Source organism: Hypanus sabinus, chromosome 1 (genome assembly GCF_030144855.1).
Source record: "Hypanus sabinus isolate sHypSab1 chromosome 1, sHypSab1.hap1, whole genome shotgun sequence".
In the NCBI taxonomy this organism is placed as follows: Eukaryota; Metazoa; Chordata; class Chondrichthyes; order Myliobatiformes; family Dasyatidae; genus Hypanus; species Hypanus sabinus.
The window spans coordinates 92917218-92938489 of record NC_082706.1 but is presented as its reverse complement, the minus strand read 5'-3'; positions in this window follow the sequence as shown (position 1 = coordinate 92938489).

The window sequence follows — 21272 nt, the reverse complement described above, 5'->3', positions numbered from 1 at the left end:
CAACTCCGTTGATTCAGGGGAGCGTTGGTTCCCTGTTGTTAGTTCGAAGTCCTTTTCGGTGTTATCAGCCACCCGCTCCCCAGGCAAAGGAGAATGGAATGCACGTGGCTTTGAATGGCTTCCCGCTAACACGGGAGCGCTGAGCGATGGTGTGTCCTTCTGGTGTGTCGCTGGGGTGCCGCCTCCTGCAGTCCCCTTTTATCTTGACTTGCAGAGCTGTAGATGTCCATCAAAGTAGGGTGATGCAATCCCCACCCCCACATTGCCCGAGGGTGTCCATGTCCCTGGTAGCTGTCACGTAGCAGGGACATGCAATTCACACAGGTGTCTCTAAGAACAATGGTCAAAACCGCTGCATTGTCTCTCACTTCCTGGGTCCGAGACCCGAATTAATAGCGATCTTGCGATTCTCCAGAAGGAGGGGGCTGCTCCCGCCCCTTCGGCCCCTCAGAGCTGTGGTACATTCATAACAGTAGCATAGGTTGTGAGTTTGGGAGTGTTGTCACAATGCTGAGTGACATATAGTGCATTCTGTAAATGGCAAACACTGCAGCCACTGTGTGCTGGTGGTGAAAAGGAATAAATGTGAATCCAAGTGTGCTGCTTTGCAGAGGATGGTGTTGAGCTCCCTGGGAGCTGTTGGAGCTACTTTCATGCAGGCACGTGTCAGCAACCTTGTAGGTGACAGAAGTACTCAACCAGGGTTCTTCCTGCTTTAAATGTGATCAGGGTGTCTGCCTCCAGCACTCCCTGAAGTGGTGAGTTCCAAATCTCTGAGACCCCAAATAAAAAGTGTCTCCAGCTCCCATTCTAACCATTACTCTGAGTCAAGTAATTGATTTTAATTCATATCTATTTCTCCTTTTCAATATAATTTAACTTGCATATAATACCGTTCATCTTTGTAACTGCAAATTCAATTTGAAAGGATTATAGGAAGGATTAGCTTGATTGTGGAGTAGGTTAACAGTTCAGCTGTTAGTGAGCTGAGAGGTTTATACTGTGCTGTAAAGTTCTATGTGTTCTGTGAAATACTGTGATTTATGAAATGCAGTCACAACTTAGCCAAGAGTAATTAAAATCAAGGGCTGTACAAAGCTTAACCAACTGGGACAACTCGAGCGGCAACTCGAGTGGCAAAGCTAAATTCGTAGGCTTCTTGTGCACTAACGGTGTGTCTGGTCAGAGTAAGATCTAGTGCCCTGGATAATCTTACTGTGCCTCCATCAATCAGTGGGACGCCTGGGATAAATGCAAGGAGCACTCGATAAAGCTCCTGTACATCCTGCAAATGCTACAAGTTAAACATTTTTCCTCAGTATAAAACAAGTACCGAATTGCCCATGGAAGACTCCCATGATAGCACTTCTCCCCATTACTCGGAAGTCAGGCAACAACAAGATTGCTAATCCTCCCAATTCTGCATAGCCACTCACTGCAGTTATCACTGGTTTTGAAAACTGCATTATGGAAAGGAAAAGTAACCATAAAGCAAGATGGAGCCGGATTCCATTTTTCAGTCTCAGTTCAAGGATTGAGTCTATTAAAATGAACATACTGCCCAGACTGTTATATCTCTTTCAGACCCTACCAACAGAGATTAATCAAAATCAATTCAATGAATGGAACAAGATGCTATCAAGGTATATGTGGCAGGGTAAAAGGCCTAGAGTTCATCTCAAAACTTTGCAATTTGCAAAGGAAAAGGGGGGATGGGGCTTGCCTTCTCTTGTAGATTATTATTTTGCAGCACAGTTGAGAGCTGTGATATGTTGGTGCAACCCATAATATGACACTCAATGGAAAAACACTGAGGAGTGGGTACTTCCCATCCCCATACAAGCAATTTTGGCTGATAATAACCTGCAAAGGTACATAAATATTATTGATAACCCATGGGTGAAATTGACTCTTAAAATATGGAAAACCACTATAAAAGAATATAATCTAGAGGGAGATATTGCAATTCTTAAATGGTGTGTATATGACTCTGATTTTACACCAAATAAATTGGATGCTAGATTTAAGGACTGGACAGCTAAAGGAATAACAGTTCTTTGTAACATAATGAAAGAAGGAACACTGTTCAGTTTTGAAATGCTTAAAGAGAAACACTTATTAGAAAAACAAGATTGTTATTGGTATTTACAGATGCGACAATATGTTAATAAGACGCTTAAAAATGTAACCGAGGCAAATACATGCTTGATAGAGCTATTTAGAAAAGCATATAATTCAGATAATGGTAGTAGAATCATTTCAAGCATGTATAAGGGGTTGTCAAATCTTAAAACACATTCGACTTCATACATTAAAACAAAATGGGAGAAGGAAGGATGATAATTATATCTGAGGAAGAATGGACAACAATATGGAGATATCAATGGAAGTGAACCAATTCACAGAAATGGAGGGAGTTTGGATGGAAAAACTTGATAAGGTATTTTATTACGCCCTCTCAGAAATCCCATTATGATAGTAACCTCCCTGTTTGCTGGAGAAATTGTGGAAAACAAAATGCAAATCATTATCATATTTTTTGGGACTGCCCTGTTATCAAAGACTATTGGAGGGGGATACACAATGCCCTACAAGACATCTTTAAATGTGAAATACCCTTGGGGAGTAAGACCATATATTTTGGATATATACCTCAAGAATGGTTGAAAAGAGATAAATATTTAATGAATATACTGTTGGTGGTTGGTAAAAGAGTCTTACTAGGAAATAGTTATCACAGGAAAGCCTAACTTTAAATACGTGGATGGAAATTACAATGGACATTTACAAAATGGAGAAGATAACAGCATCTGTTAATCATAAGCTGGAACAATTTGATTCATGGTTTAACTACATAATGCCTCATAGGCCTGATTTTATTCTCACAAATCAATGAATCTGTTGTAAAAAAAAATCACTCCCTACTTGTACATAGTTCTTTTCTGTTTGCTCCAAACCTGGAGGACCAGAGGACCACTCTTAGTCTGTCATCTGCCCTTTGACCTGTTTGGTATGGGTCAGCCTACGAAGAGCCAAAGCATAAAGCCCTGACTCTAGCCAACATAGCTCTCCAGGTCATTGAGGCAGGAAAGCCTCCAAACCACAATGAGGTGGTGGTCCTCTTGGAGGTTTTGAGGAGTAAAAGACAGGGAAAAATGTGAGGGAAAAGAACTGCACAGCCTGACTGTTGAAGACTGTCATAGAATGAGGAGATGAGAATCAGAGCAACACTGCATGTGTTAGAGGACGTTGACTAGAATGGTACTGGGATGATGTGTTTTACAGGGAATCTTGGTAGTGTAGTGGCTTGCATCATGCTTTCTAGAACCAGCTGTAGAGTGGCGTCCAATTCCCACCGCTGCCTGTCAGGAGTTCGTCCCTTCTCCTGAGACCATGTGGGTTTCCTCCCACATTCCAAAGACGTACAGGTTCAGGGTTAGTAGATCGTGGGTTGCTATGTTGGCGCTTGGAGCACCCAGCGCATGTTCCAACCGTATTTCAATGTGTGTTTTGACGTTTAAATGTGACAGATCAAGTTAATCTTTAAATCTATACACTGGAGACTCTCACACGTTTTAGGGCCAGGTTATGTCTGGTGCAGTTGTGTGTGTGTAACTGGGTCATCATGCAGCCACGTTGTCACTCTGGGATAAGGCTGCACTTCACACTCGAAGGCCATTTTACTGTATGTTGTTCAGGAGCTGTGTATTTTATCATAGTACCTAAAAAAAAATCTCAACAAGTCAGAGAGTGACTGTGGAGAGATAAACAACAGTTAGCATTTCAGGTCAATGAAATCTTATAACGTACCTGCCAGCTGCTGGAGCTGTATCATCGAGCAAAATGATTAACTTAGTAGTCTACTATTCAGAGGCCCTAAACATTTGATCTGGAACCATGAGTTCAAATCCCACTTTGGCAGCTAGGGATGAATGAAATGCTGACCAAAGAATGAGGGTGTTTGGCCCACTGGGCCTGGACAAACTACCAAACACCCACTACATCAATCCCACTTTCTTCTTCCCGCATTCCATTCAACCCATCATGTCTGCTCTACCATTCAGTTTTTTTTATATCTTTCCTCATAATCCTTAATCCCTTTACCAATCAAGAATTTTATTGATCTCTACAATAAACACACCCAACAATCAGAACTCCACAACTCTCTATGGCAACAGATTCCACAGATTCATCACTCTCAGGCGGAAACAATTCTTCCTCAGCATTCCCTTTATTCTGAGGCTGTGCCCTCGGATCTCGGACTCTTCAATTAATGGAGAGTCCTTTCAGTGCCCTTGAATAGAAAATCCTACAAAAAGTAGTGTGTACGGCCTCGTCCGTTACAGGTAAAGCCCTCCCTACCCAATGAGAACACCTACATGAAGCATTGTCACATGAAAGTAGATACCACCATCAGGGATCCCCACCACCAAGGGCGTGCTCTCTTCTCACCTCTGCCATCAGCAAGAAGATACAGGAACCTCAGGATTCACAGCACCAGGATCAGGAACAATTATTACCCCTCAACCATCAGGCTCAAAGAGCATAACTTCACTCGCCCCATCATTGAAATATTCCCACAACCCATGAACTCACCTTCAATGACTCTTCATCTCATGTTATTGAGATTTATTGCTTGTTTGCTTGCTTATTTATTTATTTGTTTGTTTATTTATTATTTCTTTCATTTTGCATTTGCACAGTTTAACGTCTTTTGCACAATGGTTGAACACCTAAGTCGGTGTGGTCTTTCATTGATTCTATTATGGTTATTATTCTATTATGAATTTATTGAGTATGCCACAAGAAATTGAAGTGATATCTATGTACTTTGATAATAAATTTACCTTGAACTTCGAAATATCCTTCCCATATCAGCTCTGATCAGGCCTTGTAATATTTGGCAAGTTATAATGAAGTTTCCCTTCCTCCTTCTGAACTCCATCAATTACAGGTCCAGCATCATCAAATGCTCTTCATACATTAAGCCTTTCATTCTCATGATCACTGTGAATCCCCTCTGGACCCACCCAGCACCAGAACCTCTTTGCTTCAAAAATGCTCACAATATTTAAAATATAATCTGATTAACACCTTATAAACCACATCAGCGCATCCTTGCTTGTATGTGCTTGATTTCTTGCAGTGATAGCAAATCTCTCAGACACTAATGCCACCTACATGGAAGGAACATTACTATTAACCTGTGTGTGTTTGAGATGTGGAGGGAAATCAGAGGACTCAGGGGAAACCCATATGGTCACAGGGAGAACATGTAGCACTGGAAATCAGATTGAACTTGGGTTACTGAAGCTGCAACACAGCACATCTAACAGCTGTATCACCTAGCAATTGTCACAAAGCTGGCAGAAAAAGTTGGACTCTGTAATGGTCTTACAAGTGTCCTTCAGGGAAGGATATCTGCCTTCCTCTCCTGCTGTGTTACTCCAGAGTCACCAACATGGCCGACACTTTTCTGTGCTTTTCTGGCCCAGCAAACGAAGTTCAGGAGGCAGTTAAGAACCATCAACAAATGCTGGCTTTGTCAATAATGTCCACATACAAAGGGCAAATAATAAAGAACCCCACACTAAAAACAGCAAAACTTCAGGTTTCAGATTCCATGTTCTTTTGTCTGCAATCTAAGCATTACAATACATTCCCTTTTAGAACTTGAGATAAAAGATTGGAATCCTAAATTTGCGAATGATCAGGCCGATATACGGTGCTCCACATTCACAGGGAATCCTGTAGACGTATATCGGCCAGACAGGGTGCGCGATGGAAACCCGCATCAAGGAGCACAGGAGGTGTACCTGTTTGGATGACTCGGAGAAATTGACGGTAGCAGAACTTTGCATTTGCAATGGCCATAGGATTGACTTCGACGACACAAAACTACTGTGCCGTGCCAACTTTTGGGACCGTCTGGTGAAGGAAGCCATTGAAATAAAAGTAGAGAAAAAGAATTTTAATGACGATGAAAGTCTTTAAGTAAGAACTGGAATTTGATTGTAAGCAAGGTGGAATGGTGGAAACCTGATTGGATGAGGAGTAACCAATCAGGAGAGAAGGACGTTAGAGGTATAAATACTACCAGACTAGACATGCCCAGGCATCATCCCTGATGAAGATGGCAGAGTTTGTCATCGAAACATCAGTTAAAGACATTACCTGTACCCAGCTGGAAACCCGAGAAGAGTTTCTTCGTCATATACCCTGGAAAAGCACTAGATTCTTTTTCCCTTAGTATTCATGTATATCAACTATTTTTTGAGAAGTTTGAGGAGATTTGGTTTGTCACCTAAAACATTCAAAAGCTTCTGCAGATGTACCATGGACAGCATTCTGACTGGCTGCATCACTGTCAGGTTTGCGGGAGGGGCGCAACTGCACAAGATGAAAGTAATTTGTAGAATGTTGTAAAATTAGTCAGCTCCACCATGGGTGGAGCTCTGTAGTATCCAAGACACCTTCAGGGAGCAGCGCCTCAGGAATGTGGCGTCCATTATTACGAAACCCCATCACCCAGGACATGCCCTTTTCTCACTGTTACCATCAGGAAGGAGGTACAGAAGCCTGAAGGCAGACATTCAGCGAATCAGAAACAGCTTCTTCCCCCCTGCCATCCAATTCCTAAATGGACATTGAACCCATGAACACTACCTCACTACCGGTACATTTTTTTATTACTTACTGTAATTAATTTTTTCCTATATTTATCATGTATTGCAATGTACTGCTACCACAAAGTTAATGAATTTCATGACATATGTCAGTGATATTAAACCTGATTCTGATACACTGTTTGTCGTGAGACTGAGAGGAAGGACAGGCAGATGCTAAGGAAAAATTGCAGTCAGTAGGATGAATTGAAGTGTAACATTGAAAAAGACTGTGGCAACCCACTTTCTGCGCAGGCGAACCGGCTCACAAATAGCCAGCGCGCAGGGGGAGACTTTGGTAATGCACCTCTGACGTCATTTCCGCCCGAAGAATTAAATGCTGTAAACAGCTAGGGATTAAATGCCAGCGCCGCTAAGTTTGAATAAACTAGTCTCAAAACGACTTACCGACTGCGTGTCATTATTTCAACGCTGTGTGTAGTACATCGCTACATTGGTGACCCCGTCGGTCCAAACGAGATTTGGACCAAAGATGACCGACTCTTCATCTGTTCACGCAGTTTCGCTAAAACTGCCGACTTTCTGGATGCTGTGACCACGTGTGTGGTTTAGCCAAGCAGAAGCCCAGTTCCAGATTCGGCAGATATCCTCTGATTCCATGCGTTACTACCACGTGGTGAGCGCCCTTGACCAGGAGACGGCAGCCCAGGTTGCGGATTTCATACAGTCGCCCCCGGAAGAAGACAAATATGAAGCATTCAAAGCGCTGCTCACTGGGACCTTTGGCCTCTCACGGTGTGAGTGAGGAGCCCGCCCGCTTCACCTGGATGGTTTGGGAGACAGACTGCCGTCAGCATTGATGAACGAGATGCTGTCCCTGGCTGACGGACACAAGCCCTGCCTCATGTTTGAGCAAGCGTTCCTAGAGCAACTGCCCGAGGACATACATCTGCTGCTGGTGACGCAGATTTCAGCGACCCCCGGAAGGTGGCGGTCCGGGCAGACATGCTGTGGAAAGCCAAGAGGGAGAGCGTGGCGCCCATCGGTCAGATTACCAGGCCACATGCCCAACAGCAGACCAGACCAGGCCCAGCAGGGGGACGCACACAACACAGAGGCAGGAATGAGGAGGCCAGTGAACAGTGGTGTTTCCAGCACCAGTGGTGGGGCACAAAAGCTACATTGTAGGGTCAGGGCCAGCTGCCGCTAATGACTATGGCGGCTGGCCACCAGGACAGCCTCTTGTACGTCTGGGACAAACAGTTGGGACGCCACTTCTTGGTCGACACTGGAGCGGAAATCAGCATCTTGCCCCCGGCGGGGTACGACACCTGCAACAGTAAGCCAGGACCCACCCTGAGGGCCGCAAACGGCAGCACGATACGGACCTACGGCACCCGCACAGTGCAGCTGCAGTTTGGCGCCAGCCGGTTCTCGTGGGACTTTACACTGGCCGCAGTGATCCAACCACTCCTGGGGGCGGACTTCTTGTGAGCTCACAACCTGCTGGTCGACTTGCAAGGGAAAAGACTGGTACATGCCAAGACTTTCCAGACGTTCTCCCTGGGTGAAGCCAAGTTGCTGGTCCCACACCTGGACTCCATCATGCTGTCGGACAACGAATTCACCAGAATCCTGGTGGAATTTCCATCGATTCTGGCACCGCAGTTCACGGCAGCCATGCCCAGACACGGGGTACAGCACCACATCCTGACCCAGGGACCACCCCTCCACGCTCGCGCACGAAGGCTCCCCCCGGAAAAGCTCCGCCTGGTGAAGGAGGAGTTCAAGAGGATGGAGGAATTGGGGATCGTACGGAGGTCTGACAGCCCATGGGCCTCCCCACTGCACATGGTGCCCAAAGTTACAGGGGACTGGAGACCATGCGGTGACTACCGCAGACTGAACGAGGCTACAACTCCAGACCGCTACCCCGTGCCGCACATACAGGACTTTGCAGCAAACCTGCACGGGGCAAGAATATTTTCCAAAGTAGACCTTGTCCGGGGATACCATCAAATGCCGGTACACCCTGAAGACATCCCCAAAATAGCATTCATCACCCCGTTCAGCCTGTTCAAGTTCCTCCGAATGCCATTCGGCCTGAAGAATGCCGCATAGACGTTCCAGCGGCTAATGGATGGGACGTGATCTGGACTTTGCATTCATCTATTTGGACGACATCCTTATAGCCAGCAGTTATCGTCAGGAGCATCCGTCCCACCTCCGCTAGCTCTACTCCCGCCTGAGTGATTTCGGCTTCATGATCAACCCGGCAAAATGCCAGTTGGGTCTCGATACCATCGACTTCCTGGGCCACAGGATTACCAAAGACGGGGCAACACCTCTGTCCACCAAGATAGACGCGATCCGCCACTTTGCCCGGCCCAGCACGGTCAAAGGCCTACAGGAGTTTGTTGGTATGGTGAACTTTTACCACCGTTTCCTCCCCTCAGCAGCCCGTATCATGTGCCCTTTGTACATCCTGATGTCGGGTAAAAGCAAGGACAATACTTGGGACAAGGAAGCGGCGACCGCTTTTGTTAAAGCCAAGGAAGCCTTGGCAGATGCCGCGATGCTGGTGCACCCCAGAACAGATGTTCCGACGGCCCTCACGGTGGACGCATCGGACACAGCAGTCGGTGGGGTGCTGGAGCAACTCATCGAGGGGTGCTGGCAACCCTTGGTGTTCTTCAGCAAGCACCTACGACCACCCGAACTCAAATGCAGTGGTTTCGACCAGGAGCTGTTGGCACTGTATCTGGCAATCCGGCATTTCAGGTACTTCTTAGAAGGCAGGCCATTCACCACGTTCACGGACCACAGACCGTTGACCTTCGCGTTCACGAAGGTGTCTGATCCCTGGTCGGCTCACCAGCAGCGACTTCTGTCCTACATCTCCGAGTACACGACGGACATCCAGTATGTCTCGGGAAAGGACAACGTCGTGGCGGACGCACTCTCCAGACCAGCTGTCCAGGCCCTGTCCCTGGGGGTGAACTATGCAGCACTGGCGGAGGCGCAGCAGGCAGACGATGAGATGCCCAGCTACAGGACCGCAGTCTCGGGTTTGCAGCTGCAGGACTTTCTCGTAGGCCCAGGTGATAGGACCCTCCTGTGCGACGTGGCTACCGGCCAACCTCACCCCATCGTCCCGGCAGCCTGGAGGCAGCGAGTTTTTGACTCCATACACGGTTTGGCGCACCCATCTATCAGGACAACCGTCCGGCTGGTCTCCAGCAAGTTCGCATGGCACGGACTTCGCAAGCAGGTCAGTGAATGTGCCAGAACGTGCGCGCAGTGCCAAACAGCCAAGGTGCAGCGGTACACTAAAACCCCACTGCAGCAGTTCGAACCCACCACCGGAGGTTCGACCACATTCATGTGGATATCGTGGGCCCCCCACCAGTATCCTGAGGAGCGCAGTAACTCCTAGCTATGGTAGACCGGTTCACGAGGTGGCCAGAGGCGGTCCTGCTCACCAACACTTCTGCCGATTCCTGCGCCCAAGCACTGATCGCAACCTGGGTAGCACGCTTCGGGGTACCGGCCCACATTACCTCCGACAGAGGTGCCCAGTTCACCTCCAGCCTGTGGTCGGCTGTGGCCAGCCTGTTGGGAACGCAGCTACACCACACTACTGCCTACCACCCACAGTCGAACGGACTGGTGGAACACTTCCACCGTCACTTGAAGTCGGCTCTCATGGCCCACCTGAGAGGACCTAACTGCGTGGACAAGCTTCCCTGGGTCCTGCTTGGAATTCGTACAGCGCCCAAATAGGATCTGCATGCCTTGTCGGCCGAGTTGGTGTACGGCACGCCCCTGGCCGTCCCGGGAGAGTTCATACCAGCCCCAAGGGGGCAAGAGGAAGAACCTGCAGCAGTCCTGGACAGACTACGTGAAAGGCTCGGCAACCTGGCCCCCGTACCAACTTCACAGCACGGACGGACCCCGATCCATGTACCCAAAGACCTGCAGAACTGTAAGTTTGTGTTTGTATGAAGGGACACCGGGCACCACTACAGTGGCCGTACGAGGGGCCGTTCAGGGTGATCAACAACAACGGGTTGATGTTCTGGACATTGGGGGGAAAGAGGAGGTTTTCACAGTGGACCGACTCAAACCAGCCCGTGTAGACTTGGCGCAGCCGGTCGAAGTTCAGGCACCGCAGCGCAGAGGCAGACCTCCCAAACAGAGGCTGATCCAGACTGTGGACATTGAGGGGCGTATCACCAGTTCTGGGGGGGATTATGTGGTGAACCACTTTCTGCGCAGGCGAACCGGCTCACAAATAGCCAGTGCGTGGGGGGAGACTTTGGTAATGCACTTCTGATGCCATTTCTGCCTGGAGGGAGCGGGCACTAGGGACTAAATGCCAGCGCCGCGAAGTTTGAATAAACTAGTCTCAAAACGACTTACCGACTGCATGTCGTCTCTAGCTCTGTATGTAGTACATCGCTACAAGACGATGAATATAAGGCTGAATGTACACCTTATACAGAACAAGCTGATGATATTGTAGTGCAGTTAGAGATTGGCAGTTATGTCGCTGTCAGCATCATTGAGTCATGGCTGAAAGAAGATCATAGTTGGGAGCTTAACAGTGGGCGACTTCTTCCTGTTCATCTGCAAAACGTTAAATTCTTCTCTTTAATGTCTCTTCTTTCCTTTCCGAGGTGGCTGGGGTCCTGTTGGAGTCTTTAACCTACAGCTGCATTCAAACTGTGGCTCTTCACGGTGATGGGCTCCTGCTCTTGAAACTCACTGAGCAGTCTAGCATTTTTGATATCTCCAGGAGTGGCTGGAAGACAAGCGCCTTTGGGCACGGCCTTGTGTGTCCTGTGGATGACTCAATTTCCCACTGATGTCACTGACTGAAGGGACGCAGGAGATCGGAACATTGAGTTCGGCTGTCAGTGGCGCGCGTGCGTGTGTGCGTGTGCGTGTGCGTGTGCGTGTGCGTGTGTGTGTGTCAATGAAGAGACAATGAAGAGAGTTTGCTTCTCGAGTCAGCGGAGCTGGAAGTAAAGCAATGCTGCAGACTGTAATGTTGAAACAGCGAGGTGTTGGCCTCCCCTCTCACTGTGGAAGCAGTGATATCCCTCTCTCCTTCATTAGTGAGAGAGAGAGGGAGCCTGTGGGATGTCCAACTGTTGGGATGAACAATGGTTCTTGATGGATCTACATGATGGTCTTTCGGGGGCTTTGCTATTGCTTGCATGGTGGGTAGTGGGGGTGCTGACGCTTTCTGCTGGAACAAGTGGGGAGGGGGGAGGGTTGATGTCTTGCTGCTGCTTGTGTGTGAGAGGGGGAGTTTCAGGTTGTATAGTGTATACATTTCTGATATTAAATGGAACCACTGAACATCCAAAGATACTACTTGTATCAAAAGGACAGGCAGGTAAACAGACAGGGTGGGGTGGCTCTGTTGGTAAAAAATGAATTCAAACCCTCAGAGAGAGGTGACCTGTAGGATGGGAAGGTGTGGAATCCTTGTGGGTAGGGTCAAGAAACTGCAACGGTAAAGAGAACCTGATGGAAGTAACAGAATATATAGGCCTCCAACTAGTAGGCAGGATGTGGGATATAAATTACAATGGGAGACAGAAAAGCATGTAAAAAGGGCAAAGTTAGGACAGTTATGGGGGATTTCAATATGCAGGTAGATTGGGAAAATCAGGTTCATACTGGATTCAAAGAGAAGGAATTTACAGAATGCCTGCAACTTGTGGTTGAGCCTACTAAGGGAAAAGCAAATACTGGATTGGATGTTGTGTAATGAACAGGATTTGATTAGGGAGCTTATGGTAGAGGAACCCTTAGGAGACAGTGATCATGATATAATAGAATTCACTCTGCAGTTGAGAGGGAGAAGGTAAAGTCAGATGCACCAGTGTTACAGTGGAGTAAAGGGAATTACAGTGGCATGAGAGTGGAGCTGCCCAAAGTTGACTGGAAGGGGCCATTATCAGGGATGATGGTAGAAAAGCAATGGCTGGAGTTTCTGGGGGGTAATTTGGAAGATGCAGGATAGATACCTTCCAAAGATGAAGAAGTATTATAAAGGAAGGTGAGGCAACAGTGGCTGACAATAGAAGTCAAGGACAATATATAAGCAAAAAAGAGGGCATATAAATATAGCAAAGACTGGTAGGAAGTTAGAGGATTGGGAAGCTTTTAAAAACCAGCAAAAGATGAATAAAAATACATTAAGAAGGTAAAGATGGAATACGAAAGTAAGCTAGCCAATAGTGTAAAAGAAGACATCAAAAGCTTTTTCAGATACGTAAAGAGGAAAAGAGAGGTGAGAATGGTTTTTGTACTACATATTGGAAAATGATGCTGGCAAGGTAGTAATGGGGGATAAAGAAATGGCAGACAAACTTAATATGTATTCTGTGTCAGTCTTCACCATGGAACACGCGAGCAGTATGCCAGAAATTGAAGAATGTCGGGGCAGAAGTGAGTGTAATTGCTATGACCAAGGAGAAGGTGCTTGGGAAGCTGAAAGGTCTGGAGTTAGACAAGTCACCTGAGCAAGATGGATCACACCCCAACATTCTGAAAGGGGTAACTGAAGAGACTGTGATGGCATTAGTAATGATCTATCAAGAATCACCAGACTCTGGAATGTTTCCAGAGGACTGAAAAATTGAAAATAGCATTCCACTCTTTTTAAGATGTGAGGGAGGCAGAAGGAAGTAAATTATAGGCCAGTTAGCCTGACTTTAATAGTTGGGAAGATGCTGAAGTCCATTATTAAAGATGAGGTTTCGGGGGTACTTGGAGGCATCTGATAAAATAGGTCAAGGTCAGCATGGTTTTCTTAAAAGGAAATCTTGCCTGAAAAATCTGTTGGAATTCTTTGAGGAAATAGCCAGCAGGATAGACAAAGGAGAGTGAGTGGATATTGTTTACCTGGATTTTCAGAAGGCCTTTGACAAGGTACCGCACGTGAGGCTGCTTAACAAGATAAAGCCCATGGCATTACTGGAATATACTAGCAAGGATAGAAGATTGGCAAAGAAGAGTCAGATGGAATATTGTGTAGAGAAGTGTATGGTCATGCACTTTGGTAGAAGGAATAAAGGAGTAAACTACTTTATAAACAGAGAAAATTCAAAAATCAGAGGTGCAGGATTCCCTAAAGGTCAACTTGCAGAATGAGTGAGTGGTAAGATAGACAAATGCAAAGTTAGCATTTATAAGGCATTGTTCAGACTGTATTTGGGATATAGTGAAACAGTTTTGGGTCCCTTAACTCAGAAAAGACGTGCCAGCATTGGAAAAGGTTCATGAGAATGATTCCGGGAATGAAAGGGTTAACGATCCCTTTGATAGTCTGGGCCTGCACTCGCGAGAGTTTAGAAGAATGAGGAGGATCTCACTGAAACCTATCAAATATTGAAAGCCTAGTTTGAGTGAATGTGGGATGTTTCTCAGTGTGTGACTCCAGGACCAGTGGACACATGCTCAGAGAAGAGGGATGTGCATTAGAACAGAGATGAAGAGAAACTTCTTTAGCCAGAGGGTGTTGAATTTGTGGAATTCATAGTGGAATATATTTAAAGCAGAGGTTGATAGGTTCTTGATTAGTCAGGGCATCAAATGATATGGGGAGAAGGCAATAGAATGGATTCGAGAGAGATAATAAATCAGCCATGATAGAATGGCAGAGCAGACTTAATGGGCTGAATGGTCTAATTCTGCTCCTATGTCTTGTGGTCATAAACAGAATTTGTTTTAAAAAGTGCTTTAAATGCTCAGCAAGGCCTTTCACCAGCCGAGGAAAGACAAAGAAGGCTTGTCTCATAACCAGCCTCAAGTGTTTGGCTAACTATTCAGGAACACTTAACAAAGACTGAGCTTGGTGCAGTAGCCTCTGTCAGAACCCAATTATTATTTATTGTCTTCTTTACATCTCCATTCAACACATCAGAATAAACTGCAAATACCTCTTGCTACATTTATGCATTTTCCATTTGTAGCCACAAAATCATGTTTGCTTTATGTTGATAGAAACAGGAGGCCATTCAGCCCCTCAAGACTGTTTCAGCTAACTCCTTTAAACCATACCCAGCACAGAAATTACCTCTTGTAAAAAAATCAAGAGAGAGGAATTCAGCAAGCAGTGCAATTCAAAGACATGCAAGTCTTTTTCAAAGGGGAATAAAAGTAAGTCTTGGGTTTCTAAAAAGCCTTTCATATCTCTTTCAAAATGGCTCTGAGTGCTTTGCAGCCAATGAAGTGACTCTGAGGGATAGGCCCTGCTGTAATGCAAGAAGTTGCCCAGTGACTCTGTGCGTAGCAAGCTCCCTTGGCCACCATTTACTATATTTAGAATCTCAGATACTTAGAGATACAGCACAGCAACAGGTCCATCTAGTCAAAGTTTGTACCACTAATTACACCCATGGGCCCAGTTAACCTACTAAGTCATACGCCTTTGGAATGTGAGAGGTAACTGGAGAGTCCAGGAGGAAATCCACATGGTCACAGGGAGAAGGTACAAACCTCTTGTAGACAGCGATGGAATTGAACCTGGGTCGCCAGCACTATCATAGCGTTACACTAACTGCTACACCACCGTGCCGCCCCCTATGGCGTATGTGATGCATGCTGTTCTGCAGCGTGGAAACTGGCCCCTTTGTCCCAGAAGGTCCATGTAACCACCCAGGCACCCATTTACGGGAGAAAACAATTAAAGAATGAAGAATAAAGTGCTACAATTACAGTGGAAATGGAGTGCAGGCAGACAATAAGGTACAGGGCTGTAAAGAGGGAGTTTATGAGACCATCTTATCATACTAGCCCTATAGTAGGGGGATAGAAGAGGTCCTTCAGCCTGGTGGTACATGCTTGCAGAGTTTAGTATCTTCTGCCTGATGGGAGAAGAGAGAATGTCCATTGTTGGTGGGGTCTTTGATTCTGTTGGCTGCTTTACCAAGATGGTGAGAAGTGTAGGCTGAATCCATGAAGGAGAGAAAGACCTTCAAGCAAGAAAATCTCCCAGGCTTTATATTCTGCAGACAATTCCTCACTAATTATGTATTAGGTAGTGGATAGTGTGACTAATGTTTACAACCATCCAGCCTTTATAAGGCTCAATAATTTACAATTCCTTACAAAATATTTTGGCCTTTGCACACTTCCCTGGCCCATAACCAAATATGTCCTTATTGCAACACTGTTGAAACCAGTCATCAGCTAGCCTGTTGCAGTCAATTACTTTCAGGTACGGTTTAACAGCGGTCTTATTTAAGTTATTCTTCAGGTAAAACCTTAACGGCATTTCTCTTGAGAGAGGATACCTGCAGCATTCCACGAATAGCTGTACAATCAGGAACTGGAAGAGAGGGAGGTGCTCAGGAAAATTGCAACCACAGAGGAACTGGTACCAAACAAAATGTTGAACCCAGGTCTGAGAAGTCCCCTGGTCCTGATGGACTTTATTTTAAGAATTCAAAACACGTCCTAGTGAGGTTGTAATTTTCTAAAATTCACTCTGTTCAGGGAAGGTTGCATTATCTTTTATAAGAGTAAATAGAACTCCTTTATCAATAAACAGAAAGAGATAGAAAGAAAGAACTAGTCAGCTAAGTCTTTGTCAGACAAAAAGTACGGTATTTATTATAGCTAAGCAGATAAGAAGATTCAAGGTAACCATGCGTAGAGAATGTTGGTTTCTTAATGGGAAATTACGTTCAACTAAATTAGAATCACAGAAAACCTACAGCACAATACAGGCCTTTCAGCCCACAAAGTTGTGCCAAACACATCCTTATCTTAGAAATTACCAGGCTTACCTAATGCCCTCTATTTTACTAAGCTCCATGTGCCTATCTAAAAGCCTCTTAAAAGACCCTATCTTATCCGTCTCCACCACTGTTGCCAGCAGCCCATTCCATATACTCACCACTCTCTGAGTAAAAAAACACCCCTAACATCTCCTTTGTACCTACTCCCCAGCACCTTAAACCCATGTCCTCTTGTGGCAACCATTTCAGCCCTAGGAAAAAGCCTCTGACTATCCACACGATCAATGCCTTTCATTATCTTGTACACCTCTATCAGTTCACCTCTCATCCTCCTTCGCTCCAAGGAGAAAAGGCCGAGTTCACTCAACCTATTCTCATAAGGCATGCTCCCCAATCCAGGCAACATCCTTGTAAATCTCCTCTGCACCCTTTCTACCCAACTGAGTACAGTACTCCAAGTGGGGTCTGACCAGGGTCCTATATAGCTGCAACATTACCTCTCGGCTCCTAAATTCAATTCCACGATTGATGAAGGCCACGATTGATTGAATACGGTGCGTATGCCTTCTTAATCACAGAGTCAACCTGTGCAGCTGCTTTGAGCATGCTATGGACTCGGACCCCAAGATCCCTCTGATCCTCCACACTGCCAAGAGTCTTACCATTATATTCTGCCATCATATTTGACCTACCGAAATGAACCACTTCACACTTATCTGGGTTGAACTCCATCTGCCACTTCTCAGCCCAGTTTTGCATCCTATCAATGTCCCACTGTAACCTCTTGACAGCCCTCCACATTATCCACAACACCTCCAACCTTTGTGTCATCAGCGTGACATCAAAAATTTTCACAGATTTCTATAGATGCATGATGGAAAGTATCCTGACTGGTTGCATACAGCCTGGTATGGAAAGACCAATGTGTAAGAATGGAAAGTGATTGGTACAGCCCAGTCCATCATAGGGAAAGACCTCGCTACCATTGAGTACATTTACATGGAGCGCTGATCCAAGAACGCAGCACCTGTCATCAAAGGTGCCCATTATCCACACCACGTTCTTTTCTCACTACAACAATCGGGCAGGAAATAAAGAATCTTTGGGTCTTATACCACCAGGTTCAAAAGCGGTTATTACCCTATCCTATCAGATCACTCAACTGGCGTGGATAACTTCACTCACCACAATGCTGAACTGATTCTACAATCTACACACTCACTTTTAGGGACATCTTCTCAGTATTACTTTTTTATTTACACAGTTTGGCTTCTTCTGCACATTTATTATTTTTTTGTCAGTCTTTGCCTGTTTATGTACAGATTTTCCATAAATGCTATTGTATTATTTTTTCTGTAAATTCCTACAAGAAATTAATTTCAAGATAGCATGCGCTAACATATATGTACTTTGACAATAAACTTAATTTGAACTTGGAACAAGTAGCGAAATACAATGAAAGCTTGTCTTGCCTAACTATTCATGCAGGTCAAATGATTACACAGTGCATTGAGGCAGAATGAGCTAAAATAGTAACAGAATTCAGAGTAAAGTGTAGCTGACCATAAGACACTGGAGTAGAATTAGGCCAGTTGGACCATCAAGTCTGCTCCAATATTCCATCATGTTTGATTCACTGTTCCTCCTCAAACCCATTCTCCTGCCTTTCTCCCTGTAATCCTTGACACCCTTACTAATCAAGAGCCTATCAACCACCACTTTAAATATACCCAATGACTTGGTTTCAGCAACCATTTGTGGCAATGAATTCAAGAAATTCGCCATCCTCTGGCTAAGGAAATTCCTTATCTCTGTTCCAAAGGGATGTCCTTTTATTTTGAGGCTGTACCCTCAGGTCTTAGATTGACCTTAGATCCCCTTAAGGAAACCATGCTGACTTTGGCCTATTTTTATCACGTCTCAAATACCCCAAAACATCCTTAATAATGGACTGCAACATCTTCCCAACTACTGAAGTTATGCTAACTAGCCTATAATTTCATTCCAATCAGCCTCCCCCTTCTGGCCATTATCTTTTAAAGTACCCACTTTCCTCATCACTGTAGCCGCTCAACGGGACCACTTGTCCAAGAGTGAAACATCAAACCTCCCTATTTGAGAAGTCCTCAGTTTTTCTCAGCTGCTTGTCTTGCACTCTCCCTCTGAGATTGGCTTTGAGGAGATCCAAGCCAGAGCGCCAGGGATGACCCAGGAACAGCCCAGCTGGTGAGCTGTTGGTTGTGGAGTGGGCTGCATGCGATATGCACGGAGGAATTTGGTGAGCTTCTGATTCAGTAACAGTGTAGTGTGTTCTGCTTACCTTGCTCATGGTGTGTTCTTTAGACTCTGGATAAATTTCCTGCCAAGCTATTTGAAGCTGGGTGGTACAGTGCAGATGTAATATGTCTTTTTCCATTCATTTTCAGGAATGACTGAAACTGTTTCACTACGAACTGTGGCCCATTGTCACTGACTAAGTGTTCTGGAACACCAGTCCTTGAGGAGAAGCTGCTCAACATATCAACAGTGTGTGAGGCTGTAATGGAGACTGTTGGGAACACTTCCAGCCACTTTGTAGCTGCATCCACTACTAACAAGAAATTTGTGCCCATGAATGGTCCAGCAAAATCCACACGAAGCTTCTGTTAGGGCATGCAGGCTATTCCCAGGGATGGAGAGGTGCTACTGTTGTCATCTTCTGGATGTGCTAGCCTCCCAAACAGTGCATGGCAAGCTGTCCAATCTGCTGATATATACCAGGCCATCAGACTAAACCTCGAGCCAAAGCTTTCACTTTGACTACGCCTAGAAGACCAGCATATAGCTCCTCCAAAACTTTAGTTCTCAACTTGTATGGTACAACAGCTCTCAAACCCACAGAAGGCAAACTCCATCAAAGGCACAGATAAAAATGAGGGAACTGGAACTTCTGTTGCACATTGCAGCCATTTTGGGTTGCCATGCAGACCTGAGACAGTGTGGGGTCTTTTCTGGTTTCCCTTTGGATCATCTCTGCTGTAATAGGGAGATTTCTGATTTGAATTGGGGAGACTACTTCAAGAAGCGTGCCCTTTTTTGTAAATTTTTCAGGTATTTCCTTTTCCAAGAGTAAACAGGACAATCGATCAGCATTCAGTGATGGATTGTCCTCTTGAATTTCATCTTGTAATTGTATCCCCAAGAAAGAGAACTCATCTCTTCATTTGTCCTGCTGCTTAGTGGAACACCCTTCTGTGGATTGTAAATGGACACTAGTGGTGGATGATCAGAAATGAAGGTACACTCTCTCCTATACACATACTGGTTGAAATAGTTTACACTCCAAATTAGACTCAAGGCCTCTCTGGTCAATCTGTGCATAAATTTTCTTGGCAGAATTAAGGGAATATGATGTATAAGTTATGGGGTGTTCACTTCCATCACTCATAACATGTGACATGACTGTACCTGTAGCATAAGGCAAGGCATCACACTGGACAATGTGGATCAAAGCATGCGAGTACAGTGTCTAACGTGAGTACTTCCTTTGCCTTTTGGAAAGCCACCTCACATTGCTTTGTCCATTGTCATTTCTTCCTGTTCTGGTAATGAGTTCAAAGGGTGGAGCACAGTAGCTAGGTTTGGTAGGAATCTGTTATAGTAATTGAAACATCCTAAAAAAGGCCACAACTCTGACATTTCCTTTGGCCTCAGTGTATCCACCACTGCTTGAATTTACTCAGCACACTTGTGTAATCCTCATGCGTCAATGGAGTGACCATAGTAAACGATGCTTGGTTTAAAGAATTCACATTTTTGTGTTGTGCTCTGAGCCCATAATCTTCTGATTTTTTTTTAACACTGTCTTGAGATTTTAGAGATGTTACTTGTCATCCATGATATCATCCAGGTAATACTGAGTGCCTGGGCATATTTTCAACACTTGGTCCACAGCTTTCTGCCACAACACCTGCCAGTGCAGGTGCAGATGCCACTCCAAAATTAAACCTGTTATAGCAATGAAGCTGGTGAGAAACATTTCAGATTCTTCTTCAATCTCCATCTGTGGGTATGCCTCCGCTAAGTCCACTTTGCGGACTTAGGTGTTTCCCTCCTGAAATATGTGCAAAGATATCCTCTATCCTGGGCAGAAGGCTTTCAATCTACTTTCAGGACTAGGTTGATGCCAGACTGGGTTATCAGATGTCAGACTGTCTGACTGTCTGACATTAAAATCATGACAGACATGTTCTTCTTGGCTATTGGGACAACTGGTATTGCTCATGGGCTCCACTCAGCCTTGGAAAGAATTCCTTCAGCCTCCAAGCAATTTAGCTCAATGGCTGCTTTATCATGGATGGTAATAAGGAACTGAATGGGCTTTGTAAAACTTGGGTGTGGAATTTTCATTTTCATTTACCCTTGATATGTTTGAGTTTTCCAGTGTCATCCTTGAACACTGCTGTGGCACCATACAGTACCTTCCTTTATTTGTTTTCAGTCGACTCTATTGCAGGGGATGTTGGGTATGCAAATGGTGGATGGGTTTCCAATCAAGTTGCAGTTGTCTCAGCCAATCACACCCCACAATGCTGGCCCTCCTGTTTGTACCACATACGAGCCCAATGTGGCTTGTTGGTTGTTGCATTTCGCTGTTATGAATGTCATTCCACAACAGTTACATTTTCTCCAGAACAAGTTCTTAGCTGGCTATCTGGAGGCTTCAATTCAGAACCTTTGAAATGTCATTCAAACTCATTTTGTGAAATGACTGAAACAGCCCTGCCAGTGTTTAATACCATTTTAATTAATTCGCCACTCACTTTTGGTGTAAGCCCTATTACTTGTCTTGTTAGTTTTCACATTGTAAATCCCAAGGCTACTCATCCTTTGTCACTCTCATCAT